This window comes from Coenobita brevimanus, chromosome 116 (assembly GCF_032717465.1).
Source record: "Coenobita brevimanus isolate Jiangsu-jjx chromosome 116, ASM3271746v2, whole genome shotgun sequence".
NCBI lineage: Eukaryota > Metazoa > Arthropoda > Malacostraca > Decapoda > Coenobitidae > Coenobita > Coenobita brevimanus.
This window is the reverse complement of record NC_137069.1, coordinates 27,351,709-27,374,891: the sequence shown is the minus strand read 5'-3', so window position 1 is coordinate 27,374,891 and position 23,183 is coordinate 27,351,709.

The window sequence follows — 23,183 nt, the reverse complement described above, 5'->3', positions numbered from 1 at the left end:
TGGGTTTTTATTTTATGTGTTCATGTTACTTCCTTTATATGGATTTTCTTAAAGTGTCTCTCTGTATCTCATTCCCTGTCTATATGTGTCAGAGTATTTAGCTACCTGTCCATCCATCCATCCATCCATCCATCTATACTGTACACCTCTTTGTGTCTATATGTTTGTAACTATCTATATCCATCTTTTTATCTATCCATCCATTGCCTACCCATCCACCTATTTGTCCATCTACTTGTCTATTTATCTGTCTATCTCTGTATCTATCTGCCAGCCTATCTATCCGTCCATCCATCCATCTGTCGGTGTATCTGTCTATATCTCTGTCTGCCAACGTTTCTGTCTACCTGTCTGTCTGTTTGTCTATTTACCTGCTCTATATATCAGTCTTTATGTCAGTCGATTATCTATCTATCTATCTCTTTGTCTATCTATTTATTCACGTCTATCGCAAGGAAGGGGTCCACAGTCACAGTGTTTCCCCATCGAAATACAAATATAACACAGAAAACGGAACAATTTTGGTTTTTCTTGCTGTCTGCGTCGCGGTTTGTAAAGTATATAAGTGTTAGACGTCATTTACACTTGATTCTTGGCCTTTTCTGATGCTTTCTCTGTATCTATCAGTCTGTTTATTTATCTGCTTATCAACTTGACTATCTGTCCATCTATCTGCTTATAACTTGACTATCTGTCTGTCTGTCTGCCAATAAAAATGACTGTCTATCTGCTTATCAACATCACTATCTACCTATCTATCTGCTTATAAACTAGACGTTCTATCTATTTATATGTCTATCTACTTGTCTATCTATCTATCTATCTCTCTCCATATCAACTTGACTATCTATTTATGTACTTGCCCTGCCCTGCCCAACTGTGTGTCCTGCCTTATCTTACTCTACCCTGCCCTGTCCTGCCCTGCCCTGCCCTGCGCTGCCCTTCCTTGCCTTACCCCATCATGCCCTGTTTTCCTATTCCTTTCCTGTCCCACCTACCCTACCATCCTCTGTCATACCCTGCTCTACATCATCATCATCATCATCATCATCATCATCATCATCATCATCATCATCATCATCCTTACCTTCACCACTATCACCATCACCACTGTTATTATCACCCTCATCATCACCAATAACAATACCACCACCACCGTCATCATCATCATCAACATCAACATCATCATCATCATCATCATCATCATCATCATTTTTTTTCTTTCTCTTCTTCCCCACCACCACCACCACCACCACTATCACACTCTCCAGTCCTCTCGTCCCCACTCTTTACTAACTCCGACGGACGTGGCGTATAAATTATCACAAAAGAAACTGTATACAAATTATACCTGAATTATTATGCACTGATGTTTGCTTGGAAAATAGATTAACACGTCTCTCTCTCTCTCTCTCTCTCTCTCTCTCTCTCTCTCTCTCTCTCTCTCTCTCTCTCTCTCTCTCTCTCTCTCTCTTGCTCATTTCTAACTCCCTCTGCTCTCTTCTGTTCATCTCTAACTCTCTCGCCCTCCTTTGCCCATTTCTAACTCTCTCTGTCGTTTGCTGATTTCTCTCTCTTGCTCTCTGTTGCTCATTTCTAACTCTCTCTCGCTCTCTTTTGTTCAGTTTTTTTACAGTAACGGAACAGAAGGAAAAAAGAAAGAAAGGAAAAATAATCCATTGTATTGATAGGGGAGGTGGTGGCTCAGTAGGTAGAGAGGCGGCCTGCAGTCCTAATGGACCCGGGTTCAAATCCTCGCTGGGGCAGGGAACACTTCAAGGATTTGAATTTCATCAAATCAGGCTTTATTGATCTACCAGAAGACTCGCCGACATGTCGTAGAAATACCCCCGCTCATACCAGTACACCAGTCCTGTATGAGACAGCCCTAGCATGTATTCAATATGGACGGTGGGTGTTAGCGCCGAAGTGGTGACATGTAGAGGTGCATGGTATGTAGGAAGACTACTGGGGCTTGGGGGCAGACTGTGAAGCCTTTGCCCAGAGTCAGACACATAAAAAAAAAAAATGGTTACAGGTGTCCTCCATTCATAAAAATACTTACCTACCCTTCCCTTCCCTTCCCTACCCTTCCCTTCCCTTCCCTTTCCTACCTTGCCCTTCCCTTCTCTTCCCTTCGCCTGTCTTCTCTTCCCATTCCTTCTTTTCCTTTCCCTTCCCTTCCTCCCTTCCTCTCCCTACCCCTCACCTCTCCTTCCATCCCTTCCTAACCCTATACTACCCTCCCTTCTCTTCCTCTCCCCTCCCCTCTCCTACTTTTCCGTCCCCTACCCTAACCATCCCTAACCTCCACTAGCCTACCCTTCCCTAACCAACCCTCCCCTCCCCTCCCTTCACACATTCCCTTACCCTCTCCTACTTATTCTTCTCCCAAGGAACACTGCAGTCCTCATCACTCACCACAAAGTCTTCTACGATGGGATAATGAAAGAAGATAACAGGGAAGGAGAGAGACGGAAGGGGGTTAGACTCGGCCGTATGAAGGAAGATAATACGGAAGTTGTGAGACTGGGAGAGGGTAGGTTAAGACGGAAGGAAGTTATACGAAGAAAGTTATAGAATGAAGGAATTTAGATTAAGCATGAAGAAAGTTAGGTTAAGACGGAAGGAAGTTATTAAGACGAAAGGAAGTTAAGTTATGGCCGAAGGAAGTTAAAGAATGAAGGAAGTTAGATTTAAGATGAAGTTTGATTATGGATGAAGGAAGTTAGATTAGGAATAAAAGAAGTTAGATCGAGGTGAAAATTAGGTCAGATTAGATCAGGGTAGGTTAGGTTGTTATGTAAGGTTAGGTTTGTTTAGGTCAGGCTAGGTCAGGTTACGTTAGGTTATGTCAAGTCAGTTTAGGTTAGGTTGGGTTAGGTCAGGTTAGGCTAGGTTAGGTTAGGTCAGGTTAGGCTAGGTTAGGTTAGATCAGATTAGGCTAGGTTAGATTAGGTCAGGTTATGTTAGGTTAGGTCAGGTTAGGTTAGGTTAGGTCAGGTTAGGTTAGGCCAGGTTAGGTTAGGTTAGGTCAGGTTAGGTTAGGTCAGGTCAGGTTAGGTTAGGTCAGGTCAGGTTAGGTTAGGTTAGGTTAGGTTAGGTCAGGTCAGGTCAGGTCAGGTTAGGTTAGGTCAGGTCAGGTTAGGTTAGGTCAGGTCAGGTTAGGTTAGGTTAGGTCAGGCCAGGTTAGGTTAGGTTAGGTCAGGTCAGATCAGGTTAGGTTAGGTCAGGTTAGGTTAGGTTAGGTTAGGTCAGGCTAGGTCAGGTCAGTTTAGATTAGGTCAGGTTAGGTCAGGTCAGGTCAGGTTAGGTTAGGTTAGGTTAGCCTTGCTATTTTAGACTGACATATGATTTAGGACTATTGAATAAGATAAAGAACGATATCAAAAGGCACAGGATGATAAAATAAGAGAACAGAGAGAGAGAGAGAGAGACCAAGACATAGGTCCGTATTCCTGTCGCGTAAGGAAGCTCCCTAATACCTCTTCCTTAGCGATTTATTTTTGGTTATGGTTGGTTACTATCCTTTTGTACTTATGCAGAGGATGGCGATATTTGAAGGATTCAGATAGCACTGGAAAGAAGATAGTAAAGTGTAAAAGGCAAAACAAATCGCTTAGGAGAGGGGGCTAAGAGGAGGAACAGCGGGAGTCGGTCGTGGTGCTGTTATAACTCGCTTCGTATTTTTGTGACTACTTCCTGGCAGGCTACCAATATTTCCTTGTGTGGAGGAGAGAGAGAGAGAGAGAGAGAGAGAGAGAGAGAGAGAGGAAGGAGGGAAAAAGATGGGAAAGGGATATAATGGAAGGAGGGGGACGGGGGGGAAGGGAGAGGAGGAGGAGGAGGGAGGAAAGCGTGGATAGAAGAGAGGAGAAGTTGGGAGAGAGAAGGAGGGGGAGGGGAAGGAGGGAAAACGATGGGAGAGGGAGATACGGGAAGGAAGGAAGGAGGACGGGAAGGAAGGGAGAGGAGGGAAGGAATGAGTGGAAGAGAGAGAAAGGGGAAGGAAGAATTGGAAGACATGGAGGAGGAAAGGGACAGGGAAGGATGGAGTATTGTGAATAAAAAGGGAGATGGTGGGATGGAGAGAAAAGAAAGGGAAGGGGGAAGAAATCGAAGAAAAGGTAGAGGGAGAAAGAGGGCACAAGGGGAGAGAGGAAGAAATTATATGGGAGAGAAGAAAATAGGGAAGAAAGGATAAGAGGAGAGGCGAAGAATGGGAAATGTAGGGAAAAAATGAGAAATGGAAGAGCGGGAGAAGGAAGGGGTAGGGAAATATGGGAGAGCAGAGAAAGGAAGGTGGGAGAAAGTGGGAGAAAGGAGTAATGGAAGAGAGGGAGAGGGAGGGGGGGAGGGAAGAGTGAGAGGAGAGATAAGGGACGGAAGAAACAGGAAGAGAGAATAGAAGTGAGAGGAGAAAGAGTAACAAGGAAGGGAAGAAAATAACAGAATGAGGGAAAGATGGACAGGCGGATGGGAAACCGAGAAAGTAAAGGAAAGGGATACAAGAGGAAGGAGAAGTGACGGGAAGAAGAAAAAAGAGTAAAGGGGTGAGGGGAGAGAAGAAAAGAGAAGGAGGGAGAGAAGGAAGGAAAGAAAGGAGGAAGAAATCAAGGAGGAGTTTGAGGTGAGGGAGAAAAGGGAAAAGAAGAAGAGAGAAGATGGAATGGAAGAGAAGACAACTAAAGGAAGGAGAATGGGAAAGAAGAGAAATGGAGGAAAGGGTAAAGAGAGAGAGAGAGAGAGAGAGAGAGAGAGAGAGAGACGGGGGAGAGGGAGGGAGGGAGAGAAAGTGAAAGAATGAAGTAAGGAATAATGTTAAGAAAATTGTATAGTGTTAGGTCACCGATACGAATGAAGAAGGAAGAAAGGAAGTAGAGTAAGAGGGAGAAAGGAGGGAAGGAAGGAAGGAGAGTAGTGGAGAAATGGAAAAATAAGAGGAATAGAAAGTTTAAAAATATTCGAAGGAAAAAAGGAATGAAGGAAGGAGATAAAGAGAAAATCAGTAATTGCGTAAAAATAAAAAACAAAAATAGAGTAGGGAGGAATGACGGATGGAATGGAGGGAGGTGGGGGAAGAAAGTACAGGAGAGAATGGGATGGAAAGAAGGAAGGAAAAGAGGATAGGAAAGTGTGTGGTAAATGTTAAGTCTCCGAGAAGAAGGAAGAATATGAAGGAAAGAGAAGAGCGAGGAAAGATGATGGAATTAGGAAGAAAAGAAATAGATGATAAAAGAGAAGGAAGAGTAGGAGCCAAGAAGTAAGGGAGGATGGAAGGGAAGAAGGAAGGATGAGAAGAAATATGAAGGAAAGGGAAGAAGAAGGAAGATGACTGAAGAAGGAAGAAAGGTGACCGAAGATGGAAGAAAAGAAGATGATGAAGAACAGTAGGAGGAAGGAAGGAAGGACGGAAGGACGGGAGGAAGGAAAGAAGGATTAAAACGAAGGAGGAGAATTGAAAGAAAGAGAAAAGGAAGGAAGGAAGGAAAGAAGGATGAGAAAGAAATGGAGAATAATTGAAAGAAAGAGAAAAGGAAGGAAGGATGAAATTAAAAGAAAAAATAAAGATGGGGGAAAGAAAGGATAGACAGAGGAAGGAAAGAAGAAAAAAATGTGGAAACTAAGAAGGAAAAATGGAAGGATGGAAGGAAGAAAAAGGCAAAGGAAGGAAGGAAGGAAAGTACAGTAGGTAAAAAGGAAAGAGGGAAGGAAGGAAGAAAAGAATTAATGAATGAAGGAAGGAAGGAAGGACGAGCGTCTAGGAAAACTATAAGGAAAGAAATAAATAGGGAAAAAACGAGAGGGAAAAATGAATGGGATAAAGGAGGAGGAGGAAAGAAGAAAGGAGGGAAAAATGAAGGAAAGACGGAAGGAACGAGGGATGGAAGGAGGAAGGAAGGAAGAAAGAAAGGAAGGATGGAAGAAGGGAACGAAGGAGAGATGGAAGGAGGAAAGGAAGGAAGAAAAAGGATAGAAAGAACAAAGTGAAAGGGATATAAAGAGAAGAGAAAAGAAAGACAGGAGGGAAGGAAGGAGGAAAGGAAGGCAGGAAACGAGACCATTTAAGGAAATGTGTAGTGAGTGTTAGGTCACCGAGAAGACTGTTTCTACTCAAGACAAGAGTCTGCCTCATTTTCCTGCCTCAGTCTGCCTCACCCTGCCTAATCCTGCCTCTCCCTGGTTCACCCTCATGCCTGGGTCCTTCCGTCATGTCTTCTCCCTTTCATGTCCATCCGGCCATGTCCCTCGCCTCTCTTTAGCCTTGTTTCATCTTCTCCCCCCCCCCCTCTCTCTCTCATGTTTCACCTTAACATTCTCTAGTGTGCTATTGATGCCTTTGGAATATTAACATAGTTTGCATTAGTAACATAGGACACTGAGGCGTAATACTCAGGTGCGGAATAAGTCGCTAAAGAAGAGGAGTTAAGGCAATCACCAAAGCCACTTAGCATACCAACCACAGTTTATTTTAGATGTGTGTGTGTGTGTGTGTGTGTGTGTGTGTGTGTGTGTGTGTGTTTTATACAGTCAAAAAATAGCTATCTTCCCAGTTACGTCTGAAGAAAGTTGACAAAGGGCGAAATACAATGAAAACCCCCTATCTTTACCACAGCGTGTTTGATATTATTCGAGTTTTCTCACATTTTTTTCGTTTTATTCTTGCTATCTCTTTATGATTTTGTTCCACTAAAGATATATTTTTGGAACTAAAAAATATATATATTGTCTTTATTAATTCCTTTATTATGAGGAAGCTTTACTAAGTCGTCTTTAAAAGCGTCTCAAGATGTAGTTGGTGCTTCTTAACTTTGGAGATGACAGTTTTAGACCAAGTTTTTGTGAACGTCGTATAGGTAGAATGAAATGAACACTATGGCCCGTATTGCCATCGGTTAACGAAGCTCCCTAATACCTCTTCCTAAGCGATTTATTTTTTATGTTACACTTACCTCTTGTTTGTTAGATAAATCCTTCAGCTATGGCCACATTCTGCATAAATAACCTACACAAGGGTATTAATCACCCATATCCAAGAGTAAATCGATAAGGAGGAGGTGCTAGGGAGCTGTTTTATCTGCCACATAAATCCTCCCAATATCGACATACCCTGCGTGAAGAATGTATAAAAGCACATTTAACCAGCCATGTCCGAAAATAAATCGCTAAGGAAGAGGTGTTTGGGAGTTCCTTAACCTACGAGAATACAGGCCTTAGATATTAAGATTTTTTTTTCCAGCTTATTCCACTGAGTTCAGTGGCAGAGTAAGACAATACTACACCTCTACATCCTTTCCATGGCACTTCTTCGTGACTAGCATCATATTTTAGCCTTAATCTATTGCTACAACTGAGCACTCAAGATGAAGCGATGACATTTTTAGGCCAGGATAGAGTAAAAGGAGTATAGCTGATGTGAACAGGGAGAGCCGAAAGTTAGGATATAAAATGGGTATAAAAACGAAAGATTATCCTTAATAGAAATGCTCTGTCTGTCTGTCTGTCTGTCTGTCTCTCTCTCTCTCTCTCTCTCTCTCTCTCTCTCTCTCTCTCTCTCTCTCTCTCTCTCTCATTTAGCCATCTTTTAAAATCTTATCTGAATCTCATAAATTAGATATCATAGTCTTTGTCTTATCTCTAACAGTCTTGAAATAATCATTATATCGGTTTGTGCTTTCCTTTATGCTCATTTGTATTCCTCCTCTTCCCATCGTCGTCCTTTCTCTCTTCCTCCTCCTCAGCCTCTTCCTCGTTCCTCTCCTCCTCCTCCTCTTTCTTTCTCTTCTCAACCTCTCCCCTTCCTCCTACTCCTGCTCCTGCTCCTCCTCCTCCTCCTGCTTTTCCTCTCTCTCTCTCTCTCTCTCTCTCTCTCTCTCTCTCTCTCTCTCTCTCTCTCTCTCTCCACTTCCTCTTCCTTCTCCTTTTGCATTTCCTTCCTCTTCCTCCTCTTCTTTCTCTCCCTTTCACCTTCCTTCTCTTCCACCCCACATCCTCTTCCTTCTTCATCTCCATTCCCCTATTCTTGTCTTTCTCTCCACTTCCTCTTCCCCTTCCTCTTCTTCTTCCTCCCTCCCAACCTCTCCCCTTCAACTTCCTTTTTCTTCCACTCAACATCCTCTCTTTTTCCTCTTGCATTTCCTTCCAAATCCTCCTCCCAATCCTCTCGCCTTTTCTCTTCGTCTTCCTCCCCCCATCCTCTCCCCTTTCCTCTTCGTCTTCCTCCCCCCATCCCTTCCCCTTTCCTCTTCGTCTTCCTCCCCCCATCCCTTCCCCTTTCCTCTTCGTCTTCCTCCCCCCATCCTCTCCCCTTTCCTCTTCGTCTTCCTCCCCCCATCCTCTCCCCTTTCCTCTTCGTCTTCCTCCCCCCCATCCTCTCCCCTTTCCTCTTCGTCTTCTTCCCCCCCATCCTCTCCCCTTTCCTCTTCGTCTTATTCCCCCCCATCCTCTTCCTTTTCCTCTTCGTCTTCCTCCTCCCCATCCTCTCCCTCTTCCTCCTCCTTTTCCTCCCCATTCCTTCTTCCCATCCTCTTCCTCTTCCTTCCTCCACCAATCTTCCCATTCTTCTTCCTGCACCTCTCTACAGTTTTCTTACACTCAGGAAAATTTATACACCTACGTTTGTCATTGTCTTCCGCCCTCCTTCAGGTAACTCACACACCTGGCATGACTTAGGGCAGATGAGGTCAGGTGAGGACAGGTCAGGGCAGGGACAAGAAGAGGTCAGGGGTCAGGTCAGGGAGGAGAAAAGGTTGGGGATCCCGAAAGGAGGATGGTGGACTGAAGGAGAAGGTCAGCTTTAGTCTCCAGTCAACTGGGTTTACCTTCAGTTGACTAATAAGCATAATAAGACGCTTAGGAATAGGTGTTAGGGAACTTCTTCAACCGATGACAATATAGGTCTGGACGTCGTTCAAAAACTTAAATTATGATAATAATAATAATAATAACAACAACAACAACAACAATAATAATAATTATAATAATAATAATAGTAATAATAATAATAATAACAATAATAATAATAATAATAATAATAATAATAATAATAATAATAATACCAATAAAAATAATAATAATAATAATACCGTAATAATAATAATAATAATAATAATAAGAAGAAGAAGAAGAAGAAGAAGAGGAAGGAGAAGAAGAAGAACAATAACAAGCCTTTAGCAAAGACGAATGCCCACCATGTGGTAAAGAATATCTACAGTAGATAGGCACTAATATGTCTGGCAATTCCCTATGTTGGGACATAAACTAGGACTCGTACACTATCTTTAAGAAATGAAGATAATCCAGCATGAAGTTTCCAAGATACAGCTATTTACAGATTAGTTTCCTTCTATGGAAATAGCTCGTAAAATACCGGTACTTACAATGTGGCAATTTCATATAAAAGGACATAAACAAGGACTCATACTCTGTCTTTCTGTGGGATATGAGGAGAATCCAGCAAGAAGTTTCCAAAATATAACACAAGACAGATTTTTCCTTATATGGTCATAGCTGGTAAAGTACAGTCAGTATGGCAATTGTACATATACGGGCATCAACCACCACACATACTCTATCTTTCTGGTAGTTTCAAAGTTACAGGCCCTGACGGAAAGACGGACACAGACAGAAACAGACGGAAGGACAGGGGCGATTCCTATATCTCCACCACATGGAATAATGGTCTCAGACGCCTTAATCCCATACGGGGTGGCAGCAAACAAATCGCCTCCATGTAGCCCTGTCCCCCGCCATTTCACTGTCCTGCTTCCAGCTCACCCACTCCATCCCCTCATCTTCTCCCTGGCCTTCCCCTCCCTTTCTCCCCCTCCACCTCATTCATATACACTCCTCGTCAGTCTCTCACTCCATCTTCTCCACATGGCCAAACCACCTCAGTCAGTTTCCTGTCACATCCACATTCACACCACAAAACTCCTTCACATCCTCATTTGTCAGTCTGTCTCTCCATGTGACTCCACAGGCTCCTCGCAAATAACTCATTTCCATTACTCTCACTCTTGACTTGTGTCCCTCCAACAACGTCCAAGCTTCACTTCCATACGTTAGAGTTGGTATCACAATACTGTCATGTAGTAACTTTTTCATTTCCATGCTCACTTCTCTGATTCTTATCACTGCTTTCAAGGAAGCGTGAACCTTTCTTCCTTGTTGTACCTTTTCAAGCACTTCACCCTCCAAACTTTCATCCTTACTCATCACACTACCCAAGTACTTAAAAGTACTCACATTTTCCATTTCCTCCCCATCCAGCCTCACTGTACATTCACTAACTTCACTTCGCTCGAAGACCTCAAATAATGGTTAGGATAGTAAGAAAAATCGTGTAGATTTAGCAATATATATATTGTTACGGAACAGAGAAAGATAATGTACACTTTAAGTGAGAATACTAAAAATCACTACTGTCCCGTAAAGTTCCAGGTTCAAAACAAAAGAGTTAGGTAAAATTACAAGTTGAAGTTTAATGCTCAAACTAACAACAAAACATTCAGGACTCATAAGGATAATGTAATGGCAAAAAACAGGTTAAATATATGGTTAACTGCAATAGCCTCTATTAACATGAAATTAGCAAGAGTAAATTTACCTAAGTCAACCCTGATAAAATGAAAATACACTGGGTAATGCTCAGTTATTGCAAGATAAATTATTACAGATACAAAATAATATTAAAACTGGCTGACAAAATGAATCCTACATAAATTACAAAAAAACCTCACTAGGCCTACAAATCAACACCTTCTGCTACACAGTACAAGGAAAAAATGCAATAACAGTTATACTCAAATTACACAGCTGCTAGATGGTCGGAGACTTCCGGAGCACTCACAATAATATTAACGGTACAGGGGAGGACAGAGATGTGAACAAAATGAGGAGTAGATCTAAGTGGCAATGATGCAGAGACTGAGCTCATTATATAGGGGCCGGCAGAGCTTGATACAACTTGTAAGAAGGACGCGCAAATGAAGCCATGGGGACAAAGAGTTGACAATCCCGCACTGAACAACAGAAACGACGACTTACTCTACTATAACGGTAGAAGGGGGGAACTGAGGCAGAACACGCTCGTGATCAAACATGCAGCATACTGTGCGTTAAAATAACACAAAGGATGATGAAATCATAGGCTATGTAACACCTCCCCACAAAGAAAAAGAAATTTACAAAGGAAATTTCTTATTACTCTAAAACGATCTGTCTAAAGTCTAGATAAGCAATCTGCAATAACATTTTCTTTCCCCTTGACATGTTGTATGTCTAATGAATACTCCTGAAGAAGTAGACTCCATCTTGTCAATCTCTGATTTTTATCTTTAAACTTACTAAGGAATTTCAGTGGGTTATGATCGGTATAAATGACTATGGGGTCAAAACCAGAACACAAATAAAATGAAAAATGCTGTAAACCCAAAATCAAGGCCAAAAGCTCTTTCTCAATAGTTGAGTAGTTCTTTTGAGGTGGAGTGAACTTCTTACTGTAATAAGATACAGGATGTTCAATACCCTGATCATCCTCTTGCAGCAAAACAGCCCCAGCTCCTGTATCACTTGCATCAACAGCCATCTTAAAAGGCTTAGCAAAATTTGGAGTAGCGAGCACTGGCTGACTTAATAGAATAGCTTTAAGTTTGTTGAAAGAGGATTCACAGTTATCGGTCCAGACAAATTTAACTCCCTTTTTCAGTAGGTCTGTAAGTGGTGATACAAGAATAGAAAAGTTAAGAACAAATCTCCTGTAATAACCTACCATTCCCAAAAATCTTTGTAGCTCTTTCCTACTTTTAGGTCTGGGAAGATCACTTATAACCTGAACCTTAGCTGCTGGTGGTGCAAGATGTCCATCACCAATTACGTACCCAAGGTACTGAACTTTAGCTTGACCAAACTCACACTTTGATAAATTAGCTACAAGATTAGCCTGAACTAAACGCTCAAGAAATTTACTGACATGGCATAGGTGATCTTTCCAGTTGTCACTGAAGATTAATACATCATCAATATAAACAACACACCCTGCCAAACCCTCTGTTACAACATTCATGAGCTTCTGAAAAGTGGCTGGTGCATTCTTCATACCATATGGCATTATGGAACATGCAAAAGTCTTTCCTAGTGTTACAAAACATGAGATCTCCCTAGCACGTTCAGTCATAGGTACTTGCCAGTATCCCTTTAACAAATCAAACTTACTTATGTACCTAGCCTTTCCGATCTTGTCTATGCAATCTTCCACACGAGGGAGAGGGTAAGTGTCTGTTTTGGTTATCTGATTAACACGTCTGTAGTCAATGCAAAGCCGCTGTGACCCACCTGGCTTAGGGACTAGAGTGACAGGAGAACTCCACTCTCTCTGACAGGGCTCAATCATCTTGTGCTCCAACAGGTAGCCAAGCTCCTTCTGGATGAGAGGAACTTTCACTGGGTTCACACGGTAAGGAGCCAGTTTAATTGGCTTTGCGTCTCCAACATCGACATCATGCATCAACACAGTGGTTCTTCCTGGAGTGGCACGGAACACTTGCGGGTACTCCTGCAGTAATGCCGAAAACTCCTGCCTTTCCTTGGGAGGTAGATGAGAAAGCTTAGTCTGGAGATCATTCATGATATCAGGATTCTTCCCCAAACTATCACTCAGGCTCATACTGTATGGGAGAGCTTCACTTGCAGACTCGGGTGGAACAGCTACAGTGCAGACTGGATTATTTTCGTCCCGCCTGTGATATAACTTTAGCATGTTGATGTGACATAGTTGCTTGTTCTTTCTACGATCTGGTGTGGCGATGACATAGTTGACATCACTGAGTTTCTTCTCCACGAAATAAGGACCACTAAACTTGGCTTCAAGAGGTTGCCCATGTACTGGTAGCAGAATCAAAACCTGATCTCCTGGCTGAAAGTGGCGTAACCTGGACTTCTTATCATACCAAGTCTTCATCTTCTGAGCAGCTCCTAAATTCTCTCTCGCCAACTGTAAAGCAGTGGACAGCCGTTCTTTGAACTTCATCACATACTCCAGCAGGTTGACGTCATCTTCCTCCGACAGCCAGCATTCCTTGAGTAACTTAAGGGGTCCTCTTACTTCATGGCCAAACAGTAGTTCAAAAGGTGAGAAGCCAGTGATTCATTTGGAGATTCTCTTGCGGCAAACACAACGAATGGAAGACCTTTATCCCAGTCTTTCTGATATTCCAAACAGTATTTCTTGAGCATCGATTTGAGTGTTTGATGATATCTCTCCAAGATTCCTTGGGTCTGGGGATGGTAAGCTGAAGACGTGATATGGGCGATACCCAACTCTTTCAGAGACTGCTTGAAAACATTTGACATGAAATTAATTCCCCAGTCTGACTGTACCTCCTTGGGCAGACCAAACTTTGTGAAGAACCCTAGCATTTCCTTAACCACGTTCTTTGCTGAGATATTTCTAAGTGGAATGGCTTCAGGATAACGAGTAGCCATATCAATCAGGGTCAACACATAAGAAAATCCTGAAGAAGTCTTAGGAAGAGGGCCCACAATATCCACCAACACACGGGTGAAAGGCGCCTCAAAAGGAGGAATGGGAACTAGAGGTGCAACCTTTTCGGGCTGATTACACTTCCCCACAACTTGACAGGTGTGATAAGACTTACAATACCAGGAAACATCCCTGAAGATACCTGGCCAGTAGAAGTGTTTAAAAATGCGTGCCACAATCTTCCTCACTCCAAGGTGTCCTGCCAAACTGGAATCATGAGCCACTCTAATGATATCCTGCCTACAAACACGAGGGATGACAGCTTGATGTACAACCTCCCATTCACAGTCGGCTGATGCTGTTGGGGGTACTTCTGACTTTACATAATAACAAGTAGAAGCACCGGCTGACTCTTCCTCACTGCAAGCAGAGTTAGCTAGACCTTTCAACTCATGGTCAGCAACCTGCAACTCAACCAACTCTTGACGAGACAAATTATCAACACTACGGGGTACTGCCTCATCTGGTGAGTGGTCCAAATTAGCAAGAAAAGTGTCAGCTAGGATAACATCATCATCATCATTATCCTCTAAGTCACCAGTAACTTTAGACTTAGCCCTAGTGACAGCACATGCAGGGAACACATCAGGGACATCACAATCCCGGGTCGCAGCCACTGGCTCACTAGACAACTTAGGAGCTGGACACACTTGACTTCCACCAATATCATTTCCAAGTAAGAAAGTTACACCTGACATTGGGAGTGTCTCAACCAACCCAACCATAACGGAACCATTACCAAACCAGACTCTAAATTCACTCTGCACAGAGGGACAGAGAAGTAATTATTCCCTACACCTTGTAAGATTACAGTTTCATCAGAGGAATTAACATTAGAGCCTAGAACACTGGTCAGCATAAGGGATTGGCAAGCACCTGTATCACGATATATTTGAACTGATTTCCTGTCATTACTGTCCAGAGGACTGACAAAACCATCGGACAGGAAATTAGCACATGAACTCTTGAGAGTGTCACCCACGTTACTGCTCAAAAGAGGAGCTCCATCATGAGAATTTAAGTTACCCCTCAAAGCAGGTTCAGTTAACTCAGTTAAAGAATTCTGGGAACTCTCAAGAGTGGACACTAGACCAATTGACTGAAAATTTAAAGACTCCTTTTTGTTCACATCACGCTGTCTCCTGAAACATTTCTCCGTAGTATGACCAAGCTTACTACAATAAATACATTTACTTTTCTGAAATCTAGAGGTGGAGCTGGTATTTACTTCCTGAGAAACATCATCTTTATTCTCTTTCCTGTTACCTGTACTCTGAGTAGAGGCAACGTACTTACTCTCAGCTTTCCCTTTTTCTCTAGAATATCTCTTGTGAGTGAGAACATATTCATCAGCTAAAACTGCAGCATCAGACAAATTATCTATTCTTTTCTCATCAAGATATAGGCTTACATCTTTATTAACACACCTCTTGAAGTCCTCCAGCAAAATCATCTGCTTAAATTTACCAAAATCAGAATCCACATTCTTAGAATTTAACCACTGCTCTAACAGATCTTCTTTGATTTTTGCATACTCAACATGGGATTGCTTATCTTGCTTGTAAGTTGTCCTAAATTTTACTCTATAGGCTTCAGGAACAAGCTCATTGGCCTTAAGAATCAAGCTCTTAACTACATCATAATTATCAGATTGATCCTGAGGCAAAGATGCATAAGTTACTTGAGCTTTACCAGTGAGAACAGTTTGAAGGAGTACTGGCCAATACTGTTTGGGCCAATTAAAACCTGTAGCTACCCTCTCAAACAACTGAAAATACTTTGTTAAATCAGATTCATTAAAAGGAGGGACAAGTTTAACATTTTTAGCCACATCAAAATCATCAGAGCTAGATGATCCAGTTCCACCTTGTTTCATGCGATACTCATGGTTTGCCTGAATCCTAGCAATTTCAACTTGTGCCTCAGCCTCCTTAGAACAGGCCTGAAATTCAGCCTCCTTAGCACGAGACTCCGCCTCCTTAGCCTGAGCCTCCTGCATGGCTAGCTGTAACTTAGCTAATTCAATCTGCGTTTGCTCATTTGGAGGAGTTACATTAAACAAGCTTTCATTAATCATGTCAACAATTTGATCTTTAGAATGATGAGAGCGAACAGCAATTCCCAATTGTTGAGCAACAAGCTTAAGTTCATTCTTTGTTCTGTTTTCTACATCACACACTGTTTGCACATTTGACAAAAAATCTTTGGCTTCATCAAGTGTAGTAATAGTAGACATCATGTATAAGTAACAGTCACAAAATATCAAGCAATATCCTTATGATAATATACTGAATATCCTGATATGAGGTCGCCAAATTTATGTTACAGAACAGAGAAAGATAATGTACACTTTAAGTGAGAATACTAAAAATCACTACTGTCCCGTAAAGTTCCAGGTTCAAAACAAAAGAGTTAGGTAAAATTACAAGTTGAAGTTTAATGCTCAAACTAACAACAAAACATTCAGGACTCATAAGGATAATGTAATGGCAAAAAACAGGTTAAATATATGGTTAACTGCAATAGCCTCTATTAACATGAAATTAGCAAGAGTAAATTTACCTAAGTCAACCCTGATAAAATGAAAATACACTGGGTAATGCTCAGTTATTGCAAGATAAATTATTACAGATACAAAATAATATTAAAACTGGCTGACAAAATGAATCCTGCATAAATTACAAAAAAACCTCACTAGGCCTACAAATCAACACCTTATGCTATACAGTACAAGGAAAAAATGCAATAACAGTTATACTCAAATTACACAGCTGCTAGATGGTCGGAGACTTCCGGAGCACTCACAATAATATTAACGGTACAGGGGAGGACAGAGATGTGAACAAAATGAGGAGTAGATCTAAGTGGCAATGATGCAGAGACTGAGCTCATTATATAGGGGCCAGCTGAGCTTGATACAACTTGTAAGAAGGACGCGCAAATGAAGCCATGGGGACAAAGAGTTGACAATCCCGCACTGAACAACAGAAACGACGACTTACTCTACTATAACGGTAGAAGGGGGGAACTGAGGCAGAACACGCTCGTGATCAAACATGCAGCATACTGTGCGTTAAAATTACACAAAGGATGATGAAATCATAGGCTATGTAACAATATATATATATATATATATATATATATATATATATATATCATCATCATCATCATCATCAGCCGTTTGAGTATCCACTGCAAGACCGGCCTATCCCAACTGAAGTGGGGACGATACAGCCAATGTATCTCTATCAAGTGGCTTAGGCTGTCTGGTAGAGATTGTATGTTGGGTGAGAAGTGCTTGTAAGTGTAATTGTAGTGTTGGAGTAGCTTTGGATGTGTGTGTAGTCTGTGAACCGAGTGTAATCGGCCCGCGCAAGCCGACTGGGTGCAAGCATACTTTAAAGTATGCGACACTGGTTCAACCACAGCACCCCTGATGTCCGCCACTGCAGTACGTGGCCGGGTGAACACTCCCAAAGTTTATTACCCTGGCGGGGCGCGAACCCTGGTTCACCCGTGTACGAAACGCACACCCTACCACTGTACCACAGAGGCTCCACACATATATATGTATATATATATATATATATATATATATATATATATATATATATATATATATATATATGCTCCCCCATCTCGAATTTTTAAGCTAAGAAGTAGCAGAAATACAATAATACTATCATTAAGGGGCGCAAAAAAGAGTGTTAAAGGAAAGGCCGAGAAAAATAAGTCAGGTGCAAAGCGGAAGGAGAGTCGAGTGAGGCAGGAAGTAAGAGGATGTTAAGACGAGGTGAGGCAGGAGGGCAGGAAAGGCTGGGAGAGACAGATTGAGGTGCAGAGGGAGGGGAAATGTAGGGAGAGGCAGGTTTAGGGGCAGAGAGAAGGGAAAGGTAGGGAGAGGCGGTTGAGGTGCAGAGGGAGGAATGGTAGGGAGAGGCAGATTGAGGGGCAGAGCGCAAGGAAAATTAAGGAGAGGCATGGTGATGTAGGAACAGACTAGAAGAGGCACTGTGAGATAGGATGAGGCAGGGGATTGTGGGACAGGGTGAAGTGCAGAGGGCTGGGAATGGTAGGGAGAGGAAAGGTGAAGTAAGGTGAAGTAGGGTGAGGAAAGGGTGCTGGATGACAAGGGTGAAACGGAGACGTGGAGTGGCAAGAGGGTAAAGGGAGTGATAGGGAGAGACAGAAAGGCAAGGAGAGACAAGAACGTATGTAGGGAAGAAGAGAGAGGATGGCAGAGAATGATATGGAGAGACAGAGAAGTAGAACAAGGAGAGGAGGAGAGATTGAGGTAAGGAGAGGAAAAGAAAGGTGAAGGATGAGAAGGGAGAGGAAAGAAGAGATGTGGAAGTGGACGGGAGAGAGAGAGAGAGAGAGAGAGAGAGAGAGAGAGAAAGGAAGTTTAGAGCGGAAGAGCAGCCGAGTCATGGAGGAAGTAGGAGAGTATTAGGCGAAATGAGAGAGAGAGAGAGAGAGAGAGAGAGAGAGAGAGAGAGAGAGACAGACAGACAGACAGACAGACAGAGACAGAGACAGACAAACAGACAGACAGACAGAGACAGAGACAGACAAACAGACAGACAGACAGACAAACAGACAGAGAGTACTAGGACAGATTCTTTAGGTGATTCAGAGCTTAATATGCAAGGGTGAATTGGAATATTTTTTTCCGCTTTTGCTAAGTTGACATAGATTACTGCATCTGGTTTTTGGAGTCTTTTCTGTTACTGTAATTGTTAGTTCATAGACAGATAGGTAGATAAATAGATAGATAGATAGATAGATAGATAAACACGGTACCAAGTTTAAATATGATGAATTATTTCTGGCTAAAATTTATTTTCGTATTTAATTATATTGATTCACCTTTCTTTTCTCTCTAGGTAAGACACCACCTCTTACTGTACTACAGAGGGTGTAAGTATAAGAGCAATATTTCTGCAGATACGCTGATGTAATTAAGTACAAGGAAGCAATTTTGGGAAGTATCCATAGATTTGTAATGCCAAATTTCCAATAAAAAAAATATTGCCTGTGCATGCTTACGCTTCCTGTTGATGGGTTTGGTGCATATTCATGGCTTTCTTTATATATACTTAAATATTCTTCTGTTTTTTCTTATTTGTGGGGGTCTGTGGCGACCATCATCCACTCATTTGATTTAGTGCTGCCTAATTCTTCCTTCACGTTTATCATTCATTTTCTGCATCTGCCTTCCTCTGCACATATTTCTCCTGTCTTTCATGTCACTTTTTATTACTCTTCTTTCCTTCTCAGGTGACTTTACACTGAGTGACAAGCCAAATGGTTTCCTGTATGCCAGGAAACCATTTACAACGCTAGCTGGTAACCATAGAACCAACCCATACGTGTTCGCTACTGTCAACATGTGGGTTGGAGGAGGGTTAGTGCCCCTCCCTGTAAAACAAGTACAGTAACTCAAAGACAAACGGTCACCCCTTACGGGATTCTGGCGTCTGGCTGTAGATAGATAGATATATTTTTCATATAAATAAGGTGAAGTTGGAGCCTTTACTTGGATTTTCTTTGTTGTATCTTATGACTTTAGTGTAATGGTCAGGCCTGCCACTCATTTATGCAATACAAGGACAAAATCTTTAGTATCATCAGCTAAGTGTCCGCTGGTCAAAATTCCTGCACAATGTTCCTTCTTTTCCTGGTAACCTCTTCAGCTAATTCTGTTTTTGCCTCATTTGTTTTTCTGGGCTCACTAAGACCTGCGGTATCTTAGCTTACATTTTCTCAGTTCTTTATGAAGAGAAACCAAGATCTTTACTAAAGTCAAGGCGTCTAGTAGTATATATATCTTCAGTATGATGACGTCATAATTCAACATAATCTTCACATCTTCAGGCAATTTTCTTCAGCATACGAGTGATCTTTCTTGATATGAAGGAGCCAATAAAGACAGTACTTCAGCCCCAAATGTCAAAAAGTCTTCATCTGATTTTAATAAAGCCGAGAGATACTGCTAATAAAGCCAAAAGTTTGTCCTCGATCTTAAGGGCTTACATATATACTCCAGAATAATTCCTTACTTATCTCAAGACATTATATTAAGTCATTAGTGGTGCGTCTTATTTTCTCAGTATTATTAAGGATATTATTCAAGGATAATAATTTCTAAAGGGACTGGGTTGGGATATACAAGGTAGAGATGGTGTGTGTGTGTGTGTGTGTGTGTATGTGTGTGTGTGTGTGTGTGTGTGTGTGTGTGTGTGTGTGTGTGTGTGTGTGTGTGTTACAGACAGACAAACAGACAGAAAACAGACAGAGCAGGAGGGAAACTGAGCAAGGAGATAGAGAGGAGAGAGATTAAACTATTTAGAAATGAAAGCTGGTCGATCCCACTGAAATTCAACGAGAGAGAGAGAGAGAGAGAGAGAGAGAGAGAGAGAGAGAGAGAGAGAGAGAGAGAGAGAGAGAGAGAGAGAGAGAGAGAGAGAGAGAGAGAGAGAGAGAGAGAGAGAGAGAGCTCTCAAATAGATTTACCGAACAAGTGGAATACAACACGAAATCTCCCTTCAAAAATTCCTTCTACACACACACACACACACACACACACACACACACAGCTTGCATATTCAGTCCTGTGCCTTTACTTTCTCTCACTTGATAGTACATTCACCACATTCACCACATCGCATCATTTCTCTCTCTCTCTCTCTCTCTCTCTCTCTCTCTCTCTCTCTCTCTCTCTCTCTCTCTCTCTCTCTCTCTCTCTCTCTCTCTCTCTCTCTCTCTCTCTCTCTCTCTCTCTCTCTCTCTCTCTCTCTCTCTCTCTCTCTCTCTCTCTCTCTCTCTCTCTCTCTCTCTCTCTCTCTCTCTCTCTCTCTCTCTCTCTCTCTCTCTCTCTCTCTCTCTCTCTCTCTCTCTCTCTCTCTCTCTCTCTCTCTCTCTCTCTCTCTCTCTCTCTCTCTCTCTCTCACACACACACACACACACACTGGATGTGGGATTTCGCAAACGAACAATAGGTCTTCAGGGAAAGGATGATAGTGTGTGTGTGTGTGTGTGTGTGTGTGTGTGTGTGTGTGTGTGTGTGTTCGGAGTTATTATCTTGGTTATCATCAGCATCGCCATTATATTTATCGTAATCATTATCATCTTCATCATCATGATATTCTTTACCTTAGAGTGGCAGTATCTAAAGCCAGGAATACGAGAGAGAGAGAGAGAGAGAGAGATGGGGGGGGGGGCACTATATTCCTTAATCCCGATATTACCGCCAGCTGCTTCCTCACAAAACTAATTCCCTTCGTAATTTGGATTTCCTTTGTTCCCCTGAAATTAGATTTAAACCCACTGAAGAAAACATAAAGCTTCTCTTCAGATGTTTCAGTTTCGGGAGACCGCAGACTGGTATGGGAGTCTCAGCGCCGTTTCCTGAGCAATTTATTTTGCATAATACACACTGACATTTTCTCGTATGCTGTTTGTCTGGTTTTAATATCGATATGGTTTGAATCTTTAGCATAACCGAGAAAATGACCCACAAACCAATTAGAGAAAGGTACGGACCATCTAAAGAGTTAGCTAGCTTTGCCAGATAGAAAAAAAGTTACAGTAGTTGTCTTGTTAGTTGAAAATAGTTGCCAGTCTTTGTCGTTTTAGAACAAATGCACAAATGTTAAATCAACCCTCCAGTCTAACTAACAGCACCTGGCCCTCAACTAAACACAGAAGTTAGATGAGGTTAGAAGGGAGTTAGTTATCTTTTCCAAGCCCTCCTGTCTGGCTACATTTGGTCATCAACTAAACATAAAAGAAGTTAGGTGAGCTTAGAACTGAGTTAGCTATCTTTATCCAGCTCTAACAAACGCCCCAAAACACCGCCAATCTCCTCCATTACCAGATCCATTACTGTGTTGAAAATAAAGACTGCCCGACCCTTCCCTCGCTTCTTACTCGCTTTCCCAGCGAAAGGAGTGAAATGGGCGACAAAAAAAAATTTCTGTGCGGCATTTAAAAGAATTTCCCCTACTTCCTCTTTTCTGGACTCGATTTGGCGTGTCTCTGGGGTCTCCTTCTCCGTTGCCAACACTTTGCTTTTATCATTGAGTTGCAGGAAAGGACTAGGTGATAGATAGAATGGATAGATAAACTGCTAATTGCCCAATACCAAAGTTGATTCACCCCCTGTTTCCTCTTCTCTGGACCCGGTTTGGCGTCTAACTAGGGGCTTATTGTCTGTTGCTGATTGCCTGTTTTTATCAATGCGTTGCAGTAAAGGACAGCATGATAGATAGAAGAGGTTGATAAATTGCTAGACGTCCAATACCAAAGTTGATTCACTCTGCAATTTCTCTTTTTTCTTCTCTGTTGTTTATTGTCTTGGGGGGGGGGCTTCTCCGTTTTGACTCAACTTTTATTAGTGTGTTTCAGGAAAGGACTAGGTGATATATAGAAGAGGTAGATAATATTGCAGCAGTAGAGATAATATTGCAACAGTAGAGATATACCGGTAATACTGCAACAGTAGACACCCAGACTAGAACGAATTCATCTCTATTTTCTCTTCTCTGTTGCCGTCTTCCCAGGGCCTTCCACTCCATGCAGTCTCAGTTTTTATTAGTGTATTGCATAAAAGGACTGGGTGATAAATAGAACAGATAGATAAGTTTGCTAGACGTCCAGTACTAGGGTTAATTTACTTCCTACTTCCTCATCAATAGACTAGGTTGCCATCTCCTTACGGCCTTTCACTCCCTTGCTGTTTTGTCAGTGTATTGCAGTATAGGACAGGGTGAGACAGAGAGAGAGAGAGAGAGAGAGAGAGAGAGTCCATCGTTAATGATTAGGGACAAACACTATCAGATTCCTCTCATACGTGTGTCACTGGATGCGGCATCTGGCTATAAATGAATGAATCAATCAATCAATAAATGAAAGAAAAGGGTTCGGGAGCCGAATGCAAATCGCCCGCCATGTTGGCGACCTTGACCTTGACCCCGAGTGCCATATCTTGATACCTTGAAGGTTTCATGTTGATAGCTTAAGCCGTTCATGAAATATAATGGGGAAAAGACACACACACACACACACACACACACACACACACACACACACACACACACACACACACACACACACACACACACACACACACACACACACACACACACACACACACACACACACACAGCTTGCATATACAGTCATCTGCCTTTAATCAATTGCACACACACACACACACACACACACACACACACACACACACACAGATTGCATATTCAGTCCTGTGCCTTTACTCTTTCTCACTTGATAGTACATTCACCACATCCACCACACTGCATCATTTCTCGGTATATGCAGATTTCTCTCTCTCTCTCTCTCTCTCTCTCTCTCTGGATGGATGGATCATTTTGCAAACAAAAGATAGGTATTTAGGATAAAGATGTGGTCGTGTGTGTGTGTGTGTGTGTGTGTTTATCGTGGTTATTATCAGCATCGCCAATATATTAATCGATATCGTAATCATCATCGTCAATATCATTTTCATCTTTATTATATGGGGTAGGAAATATTTAGATGTAAGAGGAATGAGGGTACGAAGTAGAATCATCATCAATCATCATCAGCATCAGCATCATCAGCATCATCAGCATATTCTTTA